Consider the following 20,718-nt stretch of genomic DNA (forward strand, 5'->3'; position numbering starts at 1 on the left):
TTAAGAACAATTGCGGCGATTTTTTCAGTGGATGAAACAATCTGGATTATTTTATCGAATGATCCATTGAAAAACGAAACTCAAGGTGAGTGATTTTTCCTACACCAATCTATTTATTTATTTTTTGTGTATGAGCGTTTTTGTTTCTGCAAGGAAGAAACAAATAAAATTCTGAGATGAATGATGGACAGTTGGCGGATTTTTATTGGGAACTTGGTCAAAGACCAAAAGATATTAAATTAAGCAGGTGTGCTTAAAATTAGCCAACCCACATGCTGGTATGAAATAATCAGTGGTGAATGAAAATTTTTCTCTGGTAAACACTCATGTAATATGTACATTAAATGGTCCAAAAATGGTACTACGAATTAGCATAATTTACCTTTCATTACACCAAAGTTCATGTAAGGTCACTCAAATAGCCATTTCTGGTGTTTATTTCATCACTGACATACCATATGTGATTTCTGCTTTATCCAGATTGTTAATTTGCAAGAAAAAAAAAGACAGCAATGAGTGCAAAAACTGGCTACAATTTTTGAAAATGTTGCACAAATGCTATATTTTCATTTGTCTTTTAATTTAAGAGTTTCAGATTTGCGCTTTTTGATTAATTCAAATCAAAAGCACCGAAAATGTCGGCTTTTTTTATTATTAACCAAATTTATAATTTAAATTAGTAATTTGAAAGGATTAGTGTGACTAATCCACTCATTGAGTGTCTCGAGGCAAAATTAATGTAAAACGTTGTATTATTCAAATCCAAAAATGATATCTCCCAAATGATACCCTAAAATGTTATTTTACTATATTTAATTCCGAATTCTGAAAAAATTATAAGATTTTAATCTTTAAATAAAAAGCCTTTAGCAGCTGGTTAGTATTCCCCAATAAAAACGTTTAATTAAAAAAATAAAATTCACAATAACTGAACTGAAATAGAATATCAAAGTTCTACAAACTGTTCTATTTTGAAGCAAAACTTTAAATTTTGAAATTGCCCTTTAAAAACATAAAAAAACCCATCTAACAAAAAATATTTAATTCGAAATGCCCAGTTTCTTTAAGAAGCCTAATGAAAAAATTAATTAAATTTTGAAATAGGTCTTCTAAAGCTGTAATTCATCGTATAAATTTAAAAAGCTTCACAATTCCCTTAATTTTAAGAAACATTTTTAACTGTTATACATAGGGTAAAGTGATATAATTTGGAATTACTGTTACAAGTTGGACAATTCGCCGGTACAAGTTGGACATGGCTTTTTTCTTGATAGATACAGTATAAAATTTGTTTTTAAGCACAAGGAACCAAATTAGAAAACTAAAGCATTAAAAATATACAAATAAAAATGAAGTACTAAATTTATCAAGACAAAAAGCCCTGTCCAAATTGTACCAATTGTTCAACTTGTACCACTGTCCAACTTGTACCACTTTACCCTAGATGTAACATCTGTGGATCGGTTTTTTTAAAGACTGATTTATATTCTCCAGTAATTATCTTCAATTTTAAAGTGTCAAATTCCTTTAAGCCTTAATGGTTTACGTATATCAAGAAAACACTAAAAAAAACATACATTTTCTTTATTTTTTTCAGCCTAATAAAAAATTATTTAATCAAGCTCTTAGGCATACATAAAAAAGTAAAAATTTTGAGCTAAATTTTCTATTATCTTTTTTTTTTTATTTTAATAATTCAGCCAGTGAGATTTAATTTTTGGAGATTTCTTTTCTAAAAAAAAACATACTTTTTGGAGGACAAGTTTTTTTTGGATTGGTCCACGTGAAATCCAAAAACACAAATATTTACTTTTAGCTGATTAGTAATACTAGGGGAAAGTGACCATGCTTGATACGATCCAAGCTTAATAATAACTATTTATTTTCTATGTTAATCAATAGTTATGACTTATCGCAATATATTTCAATAGCTGGTGCTAAGCCTCAAATTTCCTAAAAAAAATTAGGATCCTAGCTCTTTTTTCCTAGTTTCAGGAAGCAAAAATCAAAAATAGGCCCAAAACTGTAATTTCGATACATGATATTTTATAAGTATTTCTTAATTAATGTCGCTTTTCAGGAAAACTACTATCATAGGCATATAGAGGGTTCATCAGTATTAATATTTATGTAAAAATATTTTTACTTGGGGACATTGTTTTTGTGGGTGGTGACAAATTCATAAATTCTACCTGTGTCCATCCTATATTTTAAAAAGGGTCCATGAATGATAATTTAATTGTGGCAACTCTATCATTAGATGTGATTCTTTCATAATTACACCTATTGTAATCCTCCAATTTTATCGACAATTGACATAGCTTTCAACCCTGTTGCTTGAATTTTAAGGTTGCAGAGTGACATTTTCATGGACTCAAAGTGAAAAAATGGTTTTCGCTAGTGCCCTAATGTCATAAAAACACGGCTTAGAAAAATTACATAAAAGTGATTTTAAAACTAATAACCAATCATACAAACGATTTAAGCAGATAGATTAGAGTTCCGTCTAAATATTGATGTGCAATTTTTTGTATCCGGTGAAATTTTTGCAGTGAAAATAGGCCTCCGATTTGTCGAATCAATTATTATACAGGAAGGCCCCGGATCCGACTTGTATAAAAGTCGCCACTGAATTTTCATTTTCTTCTTGAGGAAAATCTAAGGATTTCCAGGAACTATGTTAGGTAGGACTATGAACCTAATAAGTGAGACATTTTTTTGTCATAGTGGAAGAATCGCTTCGGTTTGTGTGTTAATCAGAAAAAAATCACAAACCTTGGACATCATTTTACAGTATCAAGCATGGTCACTTTCCCCTAGTTCTCATCCGAAATATTTTCAAAAATGGTATTTTTTGTATAAAATTCACCAAAAAAAAAACAAAATTATTTTTTTCAAAAATCTTTAATTCATGGACTTGTTTAACGTATCAGCTAACAGTAAATATTTGATTTCCTCGATTTCAGATCAGGTAATTCCAAGATATTTTGCCCATCCGAAAGTATGGGTTTCTTTTTCAAAAATGCTTTGAAAATCAAGTCCCAGAAGCTGAATTTTTAAAATTTTTAAATAAAAATTAAAAAAAAAAGTAGTTTAAGGGCAGAATCACATTAACAGTAAAATGCTCACCGTATTTCGTTAATTTACGCATTGCAATTGAAATTTTTAAGCAAATTCTCGATTACCATATTACCTTATCTCATACTCGGTGGCACTATAGAATATAAAAAAATTGAAAAAATAAAAGGAAAATGCGATAAACGGTGAGCAAACAAAACTGTACGATTAATTTCTCTTACAGTTTATCGAATTTTCGTTTTATTTCTTTAATTTTCTTATATTATTTTCACCTAGTGCCACCGAGTATGAGATAAGGTAATACGGTAATCGAGAATTTGCGTAAGAATTGCAATGGCAATATTAACGAAATACGTTGAGGCTACGGCGAGCATTTTATTGTCAATGTGATTCTGCCCTAAATGTTGTACTTTATGTGATCAAGATTTTGAATTAAATATTTTTTTTTATCATGTTGAAAAAACAGAGAAAACATGCTGTATTCTTGTCTATTTTGACCCAGCTAACCCCTTTAAAGCCAAGACACAATAAAAATAAAAATATCAATCTTATTTAAATTTTCTTCAATTTTAAACATGCGCAGGAGAATCTTTTACGCTTTCATTAAATGTTAAGAATTATTATTTAGTATTTAAATGTACAAAATCTTAAATATTGACAATACTTTTCAATCTGAGATAAATCTTTGAAGGTTAAATATTTAAATCGGTCTCAAAAGATCTATTTCTCTTAAGTGATTACGTGGATCAAAAAGATAAAAAAAAAACTGCATGAAAAGTAGAAGATCTAAGCTATATTTCCTGAAATTTTCATTTAAAAATTTTCAAAATGCGGCTGCTAAAAGCGGATTTTCGGAGACTTTTTTGAAAAAACTAACTTTTAGGTGGACAATAAAATTACTCAGAGTTGACTCACATCTACGTCAAATAACCAAATATATTCCTTAAATTACATATTCTTAAATGAAGGATTTTTGAAAAACGGAATTCAATTTAGAATTTTGAGAGTACTTTATACAAAAAATATACCTTTTTTGATTTTATTTAACATCATGTTTCGTCTTGTAAAATAAATTGTGATCAAGGAAAGGTAAGATCCTTTGTTCAAGAACTAGTTTAATTCTTTTTGTTTAAATTTTTGCCATCGAAAAGATTTTTTCAAAAAGATTTCCGAAAATCATATCTATGGTCGAATATAATTTTAAGATTTTGAAATTAAAATTTCAGGAAATAGTGTTGTAGTTTTATATACCTATGAGCTTAAATTTTTGTTTTTATTTTGAAAAAAAAAATAAGGAAAAAATACTATTTTTTAGTCTTCTTGACCAACATAGCCTCTAATAAATTTTTTTTAATTTTAAAGTTCCAGATTTCTTTAATCCTAAGTATTATATTTTACAAAACAAGGCTACGATGGAAATGAAAGTCTTCATAAGTTTTGCTTATTTTAAACCTATTTTTAAGGAACTTTCCTTAAACCTTTAATTTTAATTAGTGGAAATTATTATGTGACCTTATAAAATATGAAGCATCTTTAGGCTTCAATCACTGAATATAACGATTTTAAGTACTATAGAAGTCTCACGTAGTAACTAATAATATTTTCTTTGAAACAAAAATTATTAGATTATTTTAAGTAAACTTCCTCGCTTAACACTTCTATACATATCAGCCTATCTATCTATCGATCTAAATAATTATTCCAATTCTTTTCTGAAAACTCATAAATTTAAATGTATGTAGCCCCAAGATATACTGGGACATAAAATTACAAATAAATAAAAAAAACAAATAAAATAAATTAAGAATATTAAATCTTAAATTTGACAATAAATATTTAACTTAAAACTTTAAGTTTTCTTCATCTCAGAATAGAATGGGAAAAACTTAAAACCAACATTTTCAAAAATTTTTTGAAAATAAAAAATGTCTTTATTTTTTGCATTAAAATTGAATAGGGGGAAGTGGGGCATCTTTGAAACTGGGGCACCTTTGAAATTGGGATTTTTCACCTGTTTTTAAATAAAATTGAGCCTTATCGTGATTCAATTTAGCTGCACAAACAGATTGAGAAGCTCAATGATATCACGATAAGGCTCAATTTTATTTAAAAATAAGTGAAAAATGCTAATTTCAAAGGTGCCCCAGTTTCAAAGGTGCCCCACTTCCCCCTAACTTTAGTTAAATATTGAATAAAATTAGATTTAAATTATTTAGGTTTTTTCTTTTTAGTAAAATGGTGCAAAAAATATTATCTTATAGTTAAAATCGTGACAGATTCTACGCAATAAAACCTTGATTTTTTTTGTAAAATATTACTGTCATGTATAAAATTTTATTTGATGTGAAAGTAATAAAATCTCAAATATGATGTAATTTTATTGTTAATGAAAGAGAATTTATTTTTATTAACGTATAAAATAACCTGTAAATATTCTATATAGAGAATTAAGAGACATGTGCAATTTATCGTGAATATTTCCCATGTAATTATTCAGTGGAAAGATCAAGAAACTCTCACGAAAACGAAAGACTTCAATAGCCGAAATTACAGAAACCTGTTCACCCAATCGAGAAACTCCACTTATTTAATTAATATATATATATTTTTATTGACAAATATGCACATTTTCCCTGCCTTTTTTCCATAAATCTCTTTCAACCAAATTTATATATGGCAAATACATTTTGATGTGGCTTTTCTATAACGTCTCAGTTAGTTAAATATTATTCTTCTCTATTTGTCATGGTGAATTTGTGTGGGAAAAGAAATGTGAACTTTTTCCAAAGATATTTTCTGCAAAATTTGAAAAATTAAATATAGCAGTACAAGGAAATATTTAACAATTCTCTGAAACTCTGAATAGAATCACAGCATATGGGCCTTTTTCTCATATAATCCCACGCAAATTTGAGATATTCAACACAGTCTGAGTATATTGCAAGAATATTTGAGCTCCCAAGTTAATTTACAGCATGTGTCGAGATGTTTAGAATACATTTAAAAAAAATTAAAGCTTTTAATTGACTCATATTCACATGGCAAAATCGAGAATACCCTGACATGAAATATTTTACGATCAAATGGATTCTTTTCTCAATAAAATACCTTCCAATTTGGTATTATAAACTTCCATTGAAGTTCAGACTCAAACTATGAATCACTAATTAGAATTCATTCATGTACCATAATAAATGTATTATTAATATTAAGAATTTTATTTCTGCATTGAGCAGCAATTTTATGTCCTTCCTCTTGAGATTTCCATGTTTTATTGCTTGGGTGCTCTCCAGTGACCTCGATAGCTTTCACAGCACCTTCCAAGAAGTCTCTCAATTTCAAGAGATACCATATATTCTCTTCTAATAGATACAATACCAAAATGCTGCTACAAGTATAAATCTAATCACAAGATTGCAATCTACAATCATTAATCTGTTCTACGAGAAATTAAAATTATCTCAAACATGGAATTTTATGTTGGCGGAATTTTATTGACTTTTAATTGATTACTCGATCGTGGAGGTTTATGTTGTTATTTTTGGTCAAGAAATTCTGTTATTTTTTAGACACTTCAGCCAGCCATCATTAAAAAGTCATCAATATTGATAAATTATTCATTTGCCAGAAGTGAAATGAATTTGGCCCCAATATTCACAAAATTATATATTAGAAAATTTATGTTAATAATACCGCGGATGTTGACAAAAATTTACGCGGTTAACTGTTGACAAAAATGGGATCAGATATAAAGATCAAAAACTATCCGCAATAAAAATCCGAAAATTCACCAATAAACTTTTATTAATTTATGATTTATTCGGATAAGATGGATATAAAAAAAAGACAGCGCAAAAAGCTGCGAATTTCACTTTAAAAGCATTAGGTGAGATTCTTAATGATTCCACGCTTTATTAATCGTCACGTAATTTTATATTCTCGGATCGAGTTCTAACTTTGCCAAAGTGTTTCTTGCAGTATCTTCATCACGATTGTCTATAAAGCTTTATTACACTCAATTTTTCAATATACGGATGACAGCTGTCAAATACTCAAAACTAACGGTTCCTATTTAACGTTTCCAACGAGCTTCATCACATTGAGAAAAAGAAAGAGGGTGCGATTAACTTTTTTTCCTCATAATTTTAACACTTTTTAGGTGTAAAAATATATCAACATTTTTTAATGTTAATTTTACACCTTTTTGAGGGTAAAATTAACATGAAAAAGGGTAACTTTAACCCCTAATACACCTAAAAAGCATAATATTTACACCGATTTCGGATCAATACTGCAGGATAAAATTAACATTTCCGGAATGTTATTTTAACTTTTTTGGATTTCTCTCAGTGCAGGTATTTGATTTTATTGGGATATAGTCTGTGAATATCATCATGGTTTTTTTTTTAATTTTTAGTTTATTATTATGCACAAATAAGGGATTGCTTGATGTTACTTTCACTTGAAGAATATGTATTAAAAATGTAATTTGTACATGCCATAGAACTTTAGGATAATTCTCATGAATTTATATCAAATTAGAGTAAAATTTTCAATTTGACCTTCAGAAATAAAAATTGAGAACAGTTTCCAGCGCCATTTGCGGGAGAAAACAGTGTCCTCATGCGGAGGAAAGTGTTGTCAGTATCAGTAAATGCTGGGAAATTTCTTTGTTTATTTCACTGCAAAAATAATTTCTATGAGAGAAATTATTCAAACATTTTGAAATGGAATCAGTTCAAAATAGTAGAAATAGAAAGTAATGAAAACAGTGGATATAATTCATTATAATATCTACCTTTCCGGGTATTTAAAGTTGGCTTACATATAGAATCTCACGTACAATAAGTTGATCTGGTTTTAATATTGACTTTTAATTCTCAGAAGTGGAATACTGATGACGGAATTTTGGGCAAATGAGGCTACAACAGATGTAGTTTTAACTTAAAATGGTCATAATCTCTCCTTTGACCATTTTCACCAAGAGAATCTGACTCAATAAGAAAAATGTCCCTCGAAACCTTTCACATTTTAATTTGCGATAAGGTGGTCTTTCTCAAGTAAAAAAAAAGAACCGTATACATTAAGGTAAATCGCGATGAATGAAGACTTCCACATTGGGATTATCTTACATTTAAAATCACCAAGACAACTCTCACTGAATTGCCCGGGCAAATGTAGCAAATTGGCGATAAAATCCATGTTACATTGGTAATGAGAGAATGTTAAATAACATGGGATTTATCAATTTTATTTAAATTTGCGTGTAAAACCATTGCAATAGGTATTAAATTGTAAAATTATCCATTTGGAAGAATTGCAATCACTGGCAGTGTCTCAAAACGCTTCTGGGGTGCAATTTATCATGGTTTAATTGATGCAAATTCGATTAGGTTTGCATAACAGAAAAACTATTTATCAAATTATCATTACGAATTAATTCGAATGACTGAATTTATTTAGGTTTGGCGTTAAAGTGTATCTCAGAAATGTGGAAATTGAATCAATATTGCATTGCTGAGCTAAATATCCTGTTTTATGAGGAGGTGTTTGCAAATCCGGGTTTTATATTTAAAATTAAATAATACAGTCATGAAACTATTAAATTTGTTCCAATTTAGTAAATACGATAATTAGGATTGGGAATTCATGACTTCCACTTTTTCAGCTTAACGTGGAAACAAATTGATGATGATTACATCACAGTCTATTACAAAAGGGTCATATTGAACGTTTGTTTTAGAAATTAACCTTTGTGATATAACTTGACCTTATTCTTTATCATAATTTCTATTACATTTTGTTGATTTATTTTACCAATTACTCTTTTTCCATGGAGTTAAATTGTGATAATTATATTCTTAACATAATTCTAAATAACAAAGCTATACTTTGCACAAAGTGCACGATTTGAACTGCACATCTTTGATTATTACACTTTTATACATTTAATTCCTCTCATTATTCTTTTATTAATTAAAAAAAAAATAATTTAAAATTTTGAAATTTCCTCACTAGTTTAGAGAGATGAAAGAAAAAATCACGAATGCGCTCAACAATTTTAGTTGACAATAGGTTCACTTGTCTTTCAAAAAGTCAATTGAAAATGTAAGTAAAGCACTAATAATTTTTTCAAATTTTATCACAAAAAATCAAGAAATTTTCATTTTATCAAAATTTTCTCATTCAAATTTAAATTGAAATTAGCTTGATCAACGCGTGATTAAACACGTGATATTTCGTCAGTTAAATCAGCATTTATCGTAACTTCATTTTTGCGATTTTGAGATATATACATATTTGGAATCAGCGTAATTTTGTTTATTAAACGCACTTGTGAAAAGGAAACTTTTATAAGCCCAATAAAATTTATTTTAAATAAAAATTATCGTATGTGCCCTTAATTAAGAAAAATTTATCAGAATTTGTCGTAACTTCCATTTTTGGGGAAGTTACGACAAATTTCCATACAAAATTTTCAATAATCAGCATTTGCCGTAACTTCTTTTGCTCACTTGCGTGGCTTGTAATTTGCAGCAAAATTGCAATATTTCTCAATAAAACGTTTATAAACTCTTCCAAATATCGAAAGACAGTGCGAATAGTGTAACATCAAATCATTTTAATTCAATATTTGCGAGAAAAAAGTGAGAAAAAATCCCTATCCATCTGTCATTAATTCAAAACAAAACAAGCGACGTGGCGCTCAAAATTTATTCAATAAAACTTATGAAATAAAAGCTTTTAGGGACAGGGATAACAGTATTATTGACTAATTTAGTCAAATAAAGGCGCTTATTATCACTAGAATAATTTAAATTGATATAATGAATTTTAGAAAATTGTCGTAACTTCCAGAATCTCCATACATTGGAAGTTACGGCTTTATAAACGATGGAAGTTACGACAAAATATTATTGTGTTTCTTCTAACATATTTCTCAATATTGCAGCTTTTAAATAATTTTATAAAGATTTTCTCGAGTTAACTTACAGTTTATTAGTGCTACTTTTAATATTTTGACTCAAAAGTATCGCATTCGGGGCTAATTTTTAAGAAAAATAATATTGAACTGAAAATTTCGTCTCCTGAAAAGTTGTCAAAAGGAAGTTACGACAAATGCTGATTTAACTGACGATTTGTATTTATATTCTTTTCTATGAGAAAAAAATTCAAATCAAATGATTTATTAATCACAATAGGGGGAAGTGAGGCACCTTTGAGATTAGGTTTTTTCACCTATATTTAAGTGGAACTGACCGTGGTGTCACATATAAGATTAATATTACTACTAAGAAAAGCCGGAAAGAGAAGTATATAGAATGCAAAATTTCAAATGGAAAATCACGTATGTTAGAAAGAGTACACTATAGTGGAATAATACGATGAGTAAGATATTACTGTTCGTATTAATTGCTTTCTGATGACCATGTCACATTTAGGATTAATGTTAAGATTGATACTTTCTGAACTGCGAGAACGCCAAAAAAAAAGACAGCAAGTGTTTTATCTTGTCTCTCTCCCGCGTTTCGCTCGAAAACTGACCGAATCACAGTTGGCATGCATGGAAAATTGCTCGAATTGCCTGTAATACGATTCAGAAAGCAATTAATGCATAATGCTCGACGCACAATAACTTTTGTTTAGTAAACATGTTTTTGACATTTCAATGAGAGTGAATGAAACATAGATCTAGCTATCTCGCTCATTCTCATGGGAAATTTTGAAAACATGTTTACAAACCAAAGTTATTGTGCGCTGGTCATAAAGCACAATAACTTTTGTTTTGTAAACATGTTTTCGACATTTCAATGAGAGTGAGTGACACCTAGATATAGTCATCTGTCATCTCACTCACTCTCATAGGGAATTTTGAAAACATATTTACAAACAAAAGTTATTGTGCGGTCAGCATAATACGAAAAGTCATATCTTACTCATCGTATTCTCGTATTACTTCGCTAGAGTGCACTCTTTCTTACATACGTGATTTTCCATTTGAAATTTTGCACAATATACACCTCTCTTTCCGTCTTTTCATACTCTTAGTATTAATCTTACAGTAGAGCCTTGCATAGTCCATATTTGGTTCCAGATTTGACACTTGGGTCGCACTAGTCCATGTCATTTTTTAAAATTATCAACGACTTTTAGTATTGAAATTGCTCGACGGCTTCCACTTTCTTTGCGATTGTGGTATTTGTCCTTGTTCTCTTCATTATGGATCACAATTATCATAACTACTCAATAAAATTTGCCAAAAATATTAAAATAATTATGACAACATTGCATGTCGCGTACTAAAAAACATAACCTAACTTAAAATCAGTATTTTGAAATCAACGGTCGATAAATTGTGGACTATAGAGGGATGGCCTATAGCGGGGTTCTACTGTATATGTGACACCACGGTCACTATTCCATGCATAAAAGGATTTTGTCATTTGGATCAACAAGTATCGTAACTTTTTTAACACCTATATCACAGTAAGTCTTATATATTATCTGTGTATTTCAATACTGCTACAAGAATTTATGATATATTTAGATAAAAAAGTTACGATAACTGCTCATCCTAGCGCCGATGTGACGTTAATAAATGATCAATAAATTGAACGACATTTTTCAGAACAGTCGATATAGATATGCTTTGTTTCAATAGAATCCTAAAAGTCTCTAATTTGAATTATTTATAATTGAATACTATTACAAAGCGTCTATGTTAATGTTTTTCTATTGTAAAGACGAAGAAAATCAATCAATATATCTCATATTTTAATCATTTCAGGAATCTTTTGTAATTCCCACCAAAATGAGCCAAAATAACCGGTCAAAAGAGCTCAAGATTGAATCTCTTTGAAACACTCAAGTGATTTACCAATCCATCCGCTTTGAGATTGTGCAACAAGCAATATTGATTGTTTTTATTGATGGCAAAAACTATGCAATGACTTTGTTCAGAAAAGTTTTGTGTTTAATTTGATGAAAATTTCACCGAATGGCTCACATATATACCGTTTTTACGCTTTCCGTTAACTTAATTGATTAGCTCTATGATTTCCTCGATTCCCTTTATACTAAAGAGGGGACTTCTTGGTGTGCATAAAGGAAGCAGACAACATAACGAATTACGTTTCACAAGAGCTTGTTGGCGAACTACCGTGCACTTGATGGGAATATCATGATGGAAGTGCCGGGTATATGGGAGAAAAAGTTCGTTAGCGCAGACGATATTAGCGTTTTATTGATCAACATTTATTAATAAATGCACATATCAAATCAAATGAAAAATCTCCACGGTCAAGATGGTAATAAACACAGATGAAAGATTATTTCATGATTCCACAGTTTGATAGGAAAACAATGTCAAAGAGGTTTGATGAAAACATACTTTCTTGTTCCCAACAATAGTTCAAGGTGGAAGTTATTATTTGAATCAAGAGAGAGACTTTCTAACATTTGACCTAAGAAAATACACTGAAGAAAACCACGATAGTAATTTATGTAAGTTTAAATTTCTACAAACTTTACATTTATTGAGTTTCAAACTCATTTTGTCTCTTTTGACAAATTTAAAGGAAATAGATATTACCTCTCTCTTTTAATATGCTACTTACTTAATTACTTGTAGGAAATTATAAAATTAGAACCCATAGATGGGAAAGCTTTGAGGCGTCGCACATATTCTGGCTTTGAACATTTCATATTTTTCCCATGTTTCTTTTAAAGCAGAAGTGAGCAAGAATCATGAAATCGAATAAACGTCAAAAGCGTTTTGACTTCATTTGGCATTTGTTCGGTTTCAAACGGTTTTTGCTCACCTCTGATTTAAAGAATCTTGCATTTTTTTTCAGGAAATGCTTGACATAAGACTAAATATTAAAATATATTGCAATAGGTCAGATTCACTAAAGGAATATGCGAAAATATGAAGTGTTCGGATCCAAAATGTATGCGTATTTGATCGCTTAGAATAAGAACCAAATAACTCGTAGTAGGCAAATTTTACAGGAGAGCGATTTGAAGCTGAGATTTTACATGAAAAGTATAGGACTTTTGAGATTTAAAATCCCTATAACTTTGAAAATAATTATCTTTCAAGTATATAATATTCACTGGGAAAAGGTAAAGGGTATAAAGAAAGCGAATAAAACGATTTTTGTAATAATTGTTCGACTTATATTCTGAGTCGTCAAATTTATTAGAAAATAATTTATTTTATTTTATATTTTACAAAATATTGGTAACAATTGTTGTCTAGATTAGCTATTGTTTCTAAGTGATAAAAATGATCATATCCTATAAATATGTTTTAAGGCAATTTCATTTTGTATTAAAAATATTAAAATAATTGATAAAATTCATATCTTTTGAATTTTCTTGGAGAAAAATCCATCACAAAATAGTAAGGGTTACTAACTCAGTCTTAGGCCGAGAAACAGGTCAACGTAATTATATTCAAAATACTGATTTGACTAAATTTCCATCAGTTTCCCACTAACTTAGCCGTTTTTCAGCTTAAGCCAAGAGACGGATTAATCAAATGATCATTATTTTGAATATAATTACGTTAAGTTGTCTCTCAGCTTAAGGGCAGAATCACATTGACAGTAAAATGCTCACCGTCACCGTCAAAGCCTCACCGTATTTCGTTAATTTACGCATTTTCATTACAATTCTTGCGCAAATTCTCAATTACCGTATTACCTTATCGCATACTCGGTGGCACTAGGTGAAAATAATGTAAGAAAATTTAAGTAATAAAATGATAATACGATAAACGGTGAGCAAAAAAACTGTACGATTAATTTCTCTTACTTCTTCTTCAATTTTCTTATATTATTTTCACCTAATGCCACCGATTATGAGATAAGGTAATACGGTAATTGAGAATTTGCGCAAGAATTGCAATGAAAATGCGTAAATTAATGAAATACGGTGAGGCTTTGACGGTGGCGGTGAACATTTTACTGTCAATGTGATTCTACCCTAAATCATAAGTATGTCCAGTATATTAGATGAATATAGAATTCACCAAAAATTAACCATCCGGATACTATAAGAGTTTACAGAATAAAACACCTTTTGTACTAAAAATAAGTTACACAGTCAAGGAAAACCACGTGTGATGGCGCTGATTTCTCCCGCGAGTGGCGCTGTTCATTGTTTCCAATTTTTAACTCTCAAACTCTCTCTTCTAAATATCTCATTTCTTCTACATGGAATTGAATATTTTGCACAAATATTTCTCATCTAAATAGGTCATAGTGGTAAATTTTATTATCAATTCTTTCAGTGTAAACATGTAATTGTGGCTTGTTTTCTACCATAAAGTGGAATATTTTCTTAGAAAATACAACAAATTTCTAGGTATAAACAGAAAGTTTAACTTTCTTAATCATTTTGCAAAGCCACTTGACTCAATTAAGAGACAAAACATGCACAAATTAACTCGACAAAGTTGCCGTCAGTTGGTCAAATAATCTCATATAAACCATTACTAACACTCGACATTATAATTTGTTTGTTGAAATAAATGACTTTGTGTCTTCTTTTATCTACTGTGTCACCCCTATTGTGACTATACTTAAGCCTTTTGTGCCTGCTAATCCCATTCACAATGATCTCAAAATATTTTGGGTAATTTTTTGCGCATTTATGTGCAGACAATACCTTGATTGATAATCTGTGACTTGTGGAAGCGTCACCCAGGAAGAAATTTATGTCATTTCCCAAGGTAATAAGCACGTGCCTTATTTGAGAAAGAAATTAAGACATTGACTGGACGTCAAGTTCATAAGGAGAAAGACATTGTTAATTCCTAATAGAATTTCAAGTGGCTCTTGAAGATTTTTGCTAAATCACCACTGAGTCCATAAGACATATAAATACAACTGTCGAAGTATTTTACAATATCTTTGGACTACAGAAATTGACCTGAAAAATGGACTAAAGCCACCTTGAGACAATATATCTTGCAGAAACTCCATCAATCACGTACAAATCACCACTTGAACTTTTATTGAGGCAAAAGCTCACCAAGAAGACACTCGAGAGGACACATCATGGTCTTTATGAGATAAACCAGAATGCTGTAAAAATGTATGAACAATTTTTTAATTAAATTCAGACCTGGTGGGCGTTATATTTTTCGCTGTGCGTATCAATCTGTTAATGAGCGAAGGAGTGCTAAAAAATCCAAGATGGTTTTTTAAATGTCTTTGGTAATATTGCTAGGGTCAATTACCCTATAGTACCTTTTTATTGAGAAATATTATACACGCCATTTGGCCAAAATATCTTGGCTCTTTTTACACAATTCCACCAACCAATCAGTGAGTCAATCGATTGGTGAAGTGAAGAAAAAAAAGAGGCAAAATTCCGAGAGACACCAAATAGCGCAAGTCTCCAAATTTGGATGGACGACATGAGCAAGTTGCGAAAACACAAAGAACGTGGTTAGTTCTTTATGTTGTCCAAGACTTGGATCAAGAGAGTGAATATTTCTGAAATAAAAACTCCTTAGTTCATCCCAATAAAAAAATGCAGCATCATTTCGTGGAATTTCTGCGGAAAATAAATGGAATTTCCTGTGTATCCACTCGGAATATCTTTAAACGTTACACTTAGTTAGGGGGAACTGGGGCAGTAGTAAACTGGGGTAGTTGTAAACACTGTGATTTTTTTCATTAATTTTAAGACTCCAGAGGATAAAACCCATAAGCATTCATAGATACCATGGGGATGTATGTCCACAGATGAATTGGTCAATAAAATCCTAATACTTTAAAAATAAAAATCATTTTTCCCGAAAATGTTGATATTTCGATTATTTTGGTCATTTGGATTTCCACCTGGAAATTAAAAACTGTGTAAAATAATCGAAATGTAGCAATACCAGTTCTTTCCTACATCTTTTAGGTCTTTTAGGATTATATTTATGCATTTACTAGAGAAATTGAGATTCACATTATTTCAAAAGAATTAATAATTGGTCAGAAAACAGTATTTGGGGTAGATGTAAACAGGCAATTTCAATTTCACAAAATGAGTAGGTAAAAGAGCGGGAAATTGACCTTCATGCGAAATATCTATAATTCATAGATTACGAAAAAAATTGGTGGCGCTGTGTTCAATAAAAAGTCACATGATGTCAAAATATGGGGAAATTCCATTGAAAAATGTCTTTGATATGCATGCTTTTACTTTTTTTGCTATTTTAATTATTCTTTGTAAAAAGTGTCGTGATTTTTTGAAAAATATGCAGTCTTTATATATCTCTTAAGTAATTAAAATAATCGAAAGTGGTGCAAAGTTAATTTCAAGGGTGGAAAAAAGGGTGTTTACATCCTCCCCAGAAAGTGTTTACTTCTACCCCAGGTATTTTGTGAAAAGAGAAAAATGCACAGTGAAACAAATTTTATTTTTATGGAAAACTCAATTGTTTTCCAGCATCCGCATTACCTTCGATGTATTGCCTATACCCAAGGGTAAAACATTAGCTAAGAAAGATTTTCCAAAAAATTACGGTGTCCTTGGAAAATCACCTCAAATTCGCATCTATCGAAAATGGTTACATGTGCCCCAGTCTCCCCTAATCCGATTCTAGTTTTCAATCACTTAGAAAAAGTATTTTGTGACACTTTATTGCTCTTGAACTTTTTCCTGCCAGGAATCGCCTTTATTATTATTATTTCGACTTATCATTTCAACATTTGAACACACATGAGCGATAATTAATATAATTTGCATTTAAGTTTTAATGAATACCTATGTGTGATGATATAGTTAGACTTACTAATATATACGTCATTAGGATTAGGTTTTGCTACTTGGGATTGGGAATATGAAAATAAATAGAAAATTCACACATTTTAGATTAGAGAATTCTGAAAATATCACTTGCAAATTCTAAGTAAAATTCATTTAGATATTCCCATGGAAATCATAGTTTTGCTGGTTAAAGCTAAGGAATAGAAATCATAAATATTTCCTCCATTGGGACAATACTCTTTCTCCCAACAATGGGCATATCAACTTAATCTGCGATACACGCGTAAGTAGCTCCAAAAGCATCAAATGACTAAATATATAGTCAAAAAGCCCACAGTGAGTGAACTTGTGATTTATGCATTTTGTTCGCTGATTATGATGACGTTGCACCAATAAATTCAGATATTGTTTTGAAAAAGTGGCTCTTACTGAAAATAGTTGAAATAAAGTTGTGGGTTGTTATTTATGCTCACCAGCCACAAAAGAAATAGAATATTGTTGTGCCTTTGAGCCAAACAAAAGGGGGTTGTCTTATAAATCACAAAAATTGCATTCTTCTCATTATTTGGAGTCCAATGGCGCAATCTTTTTGTACTATCCCCGTGTTCACCAAGTGGCACAAGAATCGACCGATGAGGACGCACAGAATCACCTTTCTTTGCCCATGAAGAAATGTGCCCATCTCTTATATGGTGAGAAGCAGGAAGAATTTATGATCAGGCTACGAGTTCAATATCTCTTGAGCATTTGTGTGCGAAACCAAAAGAAATCACAAATACAGACATAATTCATCTCAGTCAGTACTTGGGACTTAAAAGGAAATACCAAGTATTCAATCTACATATATATTGCGCATAATATAGCATGAATATTGTGACCAAATGCGATCAGAAGACTTTAAATAAATCTTATTGTGAAAATTATACGGAATTGGTCATGAACAAACAAATATTTTTGGCTATTGCCCAACGAACGTTTTAGTATTTACATTTAGTTTGATAAAAAAAAAGGAGAATATTTTCCGTAGTTCGTAAGCATGTTTATTACTTATTTTATATTTCGGAATCTGGATTTCTTTTAATTATTAATACCATATTATAAACACTTTTTATGACATGACTGGATATCCTCTAATGGTATTTTTAAAGTCCGTCTATAAGCTATTAAATTGTACAATCATAAATTAAATAATTAATGTTGGGAAAATTAGCCTTTAGCGCAATTTTCTCATTATTTGTACAAATTCTCTTTCAAATCCACGATCGGAAATTATTTTAATAAACTCAATTACCTTACTTTATTTTATAATTTAAGAAACACGATTTTAAATAATTGTCACATTTTTTTATAACTTATAGTATTGTGCTTATTTAATTACCAAAAAGTTGCCATGGAGTCATTTAAATCGTTTTTAAATTGGAATTTTGAGAATTCCTTACTGTTTAAGATTGTTTAAGGTTTTTTTGACAAATTTATGTTCGAGAAACCAGGTGGAAAAATGATAGAAAAAATAATATTTTAAAATTTTTCTTTTTGCAAATGAGTTGCTTGTAATCTATAGATGTTATTTATGTATTTAAAAAAAATAATTCATTTTATTTCATATCAAAAATAATTGTTTTCCAAAAGTCGAGCATTTTTCATCGGCCATAAGTTTCTTGACAAATTTTAAAAAGTGGCTCAAAATGGTCAAAAAAGTACAAATAACTTGTTTTAACCCAGTTATATTTTGAAGTTATGTAATTTGAGAGACAAATTATATATTTGAACATTTCTGAACTTTCCAATAATGGTCAATTTATACATATAAAAGTAATAATAAATAATAATAAAATAATGCATTTTTTGTTGCTTTATAATTTAGGTTAAAATAGCAAGTTACAAAAAAAATAAAGATGGAAAATCGTCCAGAGATGCTGACGAAAGGAATCCGCGTCGTCAATTATTTAATTTTTTGAAAAAAACATGGCAGAATATACATAAAACATCAAAATTGATGGTAACGAGGCACGAGTACATTTGGAATATGCTACTGGTAGACGATTTTATGTATATCCTGTTATGTTTTTCCACAAAATTAAACAATTGACGACGCGGATTCCGTTCGTCGGCATCTCCGGACGATTTTACATCTTTAAATTTTTTGTAACTTGCCATTTTAACCTAAATTATAAAGTAACAAATAATGCATTATTTTATTGTTATTTATTATTACTTTTATATGTATAAATTGACCCTTATTGGAAAGTTCAGAAATTTGCAAACCCATCATTTGTCTCTCAAATTACATAACTTCAAAATATAACTGGGTTAAAAGAAGTTAGTTGTATTGTGACCATTTTGAGCCACTTTTTGAAATTTGTCAAGAAACTTATGGCCGATGAAAAATTCTCAACTTTAGCAAAACAATTATTTTTGATATAAAATAAAATGAATTATTATTTTTTAAATACATAAATAACATTTCTGGATTACAAGCAAATCGTTTTGTAAAAAGAAAAATTTTAAAATGTAATTTTTTTGTGTTATTTTTCCTACATGGTTTTTCGAACGTAGATTTGAAACTTATGGCCAACACTGTACTTCATTTTAAATTCTTCTTGGTTTTCTTCCAATTGTCAATCTAAAAAAGTGAGAAAATTAAAAAAAAAATCCAATTTAGTAACGATTACAAGTTATCCCTTTGCAAAGGTAAAATAAAAATTTATTTTCAAGCATTAATTTTAATTTTTACATAAATTGTTAATTTGTTTAAATTTTTTAACCTGAGATTTTAATCAGTGAGGTAATTTAATGATTTTGAAAATATTATTGATTGAGTTTCACGTGTACGTGTACAATTTTGCACTAACTAATTAGTCTTATTGCTCGAACTCCACATATAGAGCAATAGGGTAAAGTGATATAATTTGGAATTAGTGTTGTTGGACATTTCGCCGGTACAAGTTGAACATGGCTTTTTTCTTGATAAATACAGTACAAAATTTGTTTTTAAGCATAAGGAACCAAATTAGAAAACTAAAGCATTAAAAATATACAAATAAAAATGAAGTACTAAATTTATCAAGAGAAAAAGTCCTGTCCAAATTGTACCTGTGCAACTTGTACCACTTTACCCTATATATCGTTTCCATCCCATACTACAATAAGTTGACTTAGCCTTTTATTACTTCGAGAAATATGTTGCTCATGGGATCGACATCTTACAACTGGTGAAAATTTGGTGGTAATCCGACATTCAGTTGACGAGATATTCAATTTTTTTTCGAAAAAAATTCACAGAAATTCAATTTTCTGGGCAATGATGTTATACTATTTGCCCGTCTGTCCGTTCGGTCATTACCACGCCTGGAGCCCAAACGGTTACAGATAGAGACTTGAGACCTTCGGGGACCTCCCCCATAAGTCGACCGGGGAATATTAGAATTGGTAATAAGCAAACTTTTTACTTGCAAAATGTGTCAACTAATTGCGATAAAATCTTCAAATTTGAGAGAAAACTATAATATGTTGAATGTAGTGGTAAAAATTTCACGGTCAATGTGATTCAGCCCTAAAGCTATGTTCATTAAAAGAATATAAATTTAAATAAATATCATTCAAATGGCTTTAAAGTTTCCTTTAGTATAATTTCTTCCCTATTTTGTATCACAACAGTGATTAATTAATAATTTGCAGTTGTAGCAGATGACCTTACATCACTTTTAACACTTTTCGCATGAATTCCATTAATCAGGTATGTGTTGCACGGCGTGGCAAATTTACACATTGGCTATAATACGCAAATTATCAGATCCCATACGGAGATTATATAGCAGCAGCAACAATATTCCGGTACTCTAGAGAGTCCCTCACCAGAAGATTGTG

The 20,718-nt window shown here is 30.0% G+C and overlaps 1 protein-coding gene across 1 annotated transcript in view; it reads left to right on the top strand.

The window, feature by feature from the left end:
* LOC129805922 (uncharacterized) overlaps positions 1-20,718 on the top strand; it is an 86,587-nt gene continuing 65,869 nt past the window's right edge. Inside the window, exon 1 of the mRNA XM_055854174.1 lies at positions 1-85. The gene's annotated coding sequence lies outside the window, so the exon portion shown is untranslated. The remainder of the gene's footprint in view (positions 86-20,718) is intronic.

The sequence above is a fragment of the Phlebotomus papatasi genome, chromosome 3 (genome assembly GCF_024763615.1).
Source record: "Phlebotomus papatasi isolate M1 chromosome 3, Ppap_2.1, whole genome shotgun sequence".
NCBI lineage: Eukaryota > Metazoa > Arthropoda > Insecta > Diptera > Psychodidae > Phlebotomus > Phlebotomus papatasi.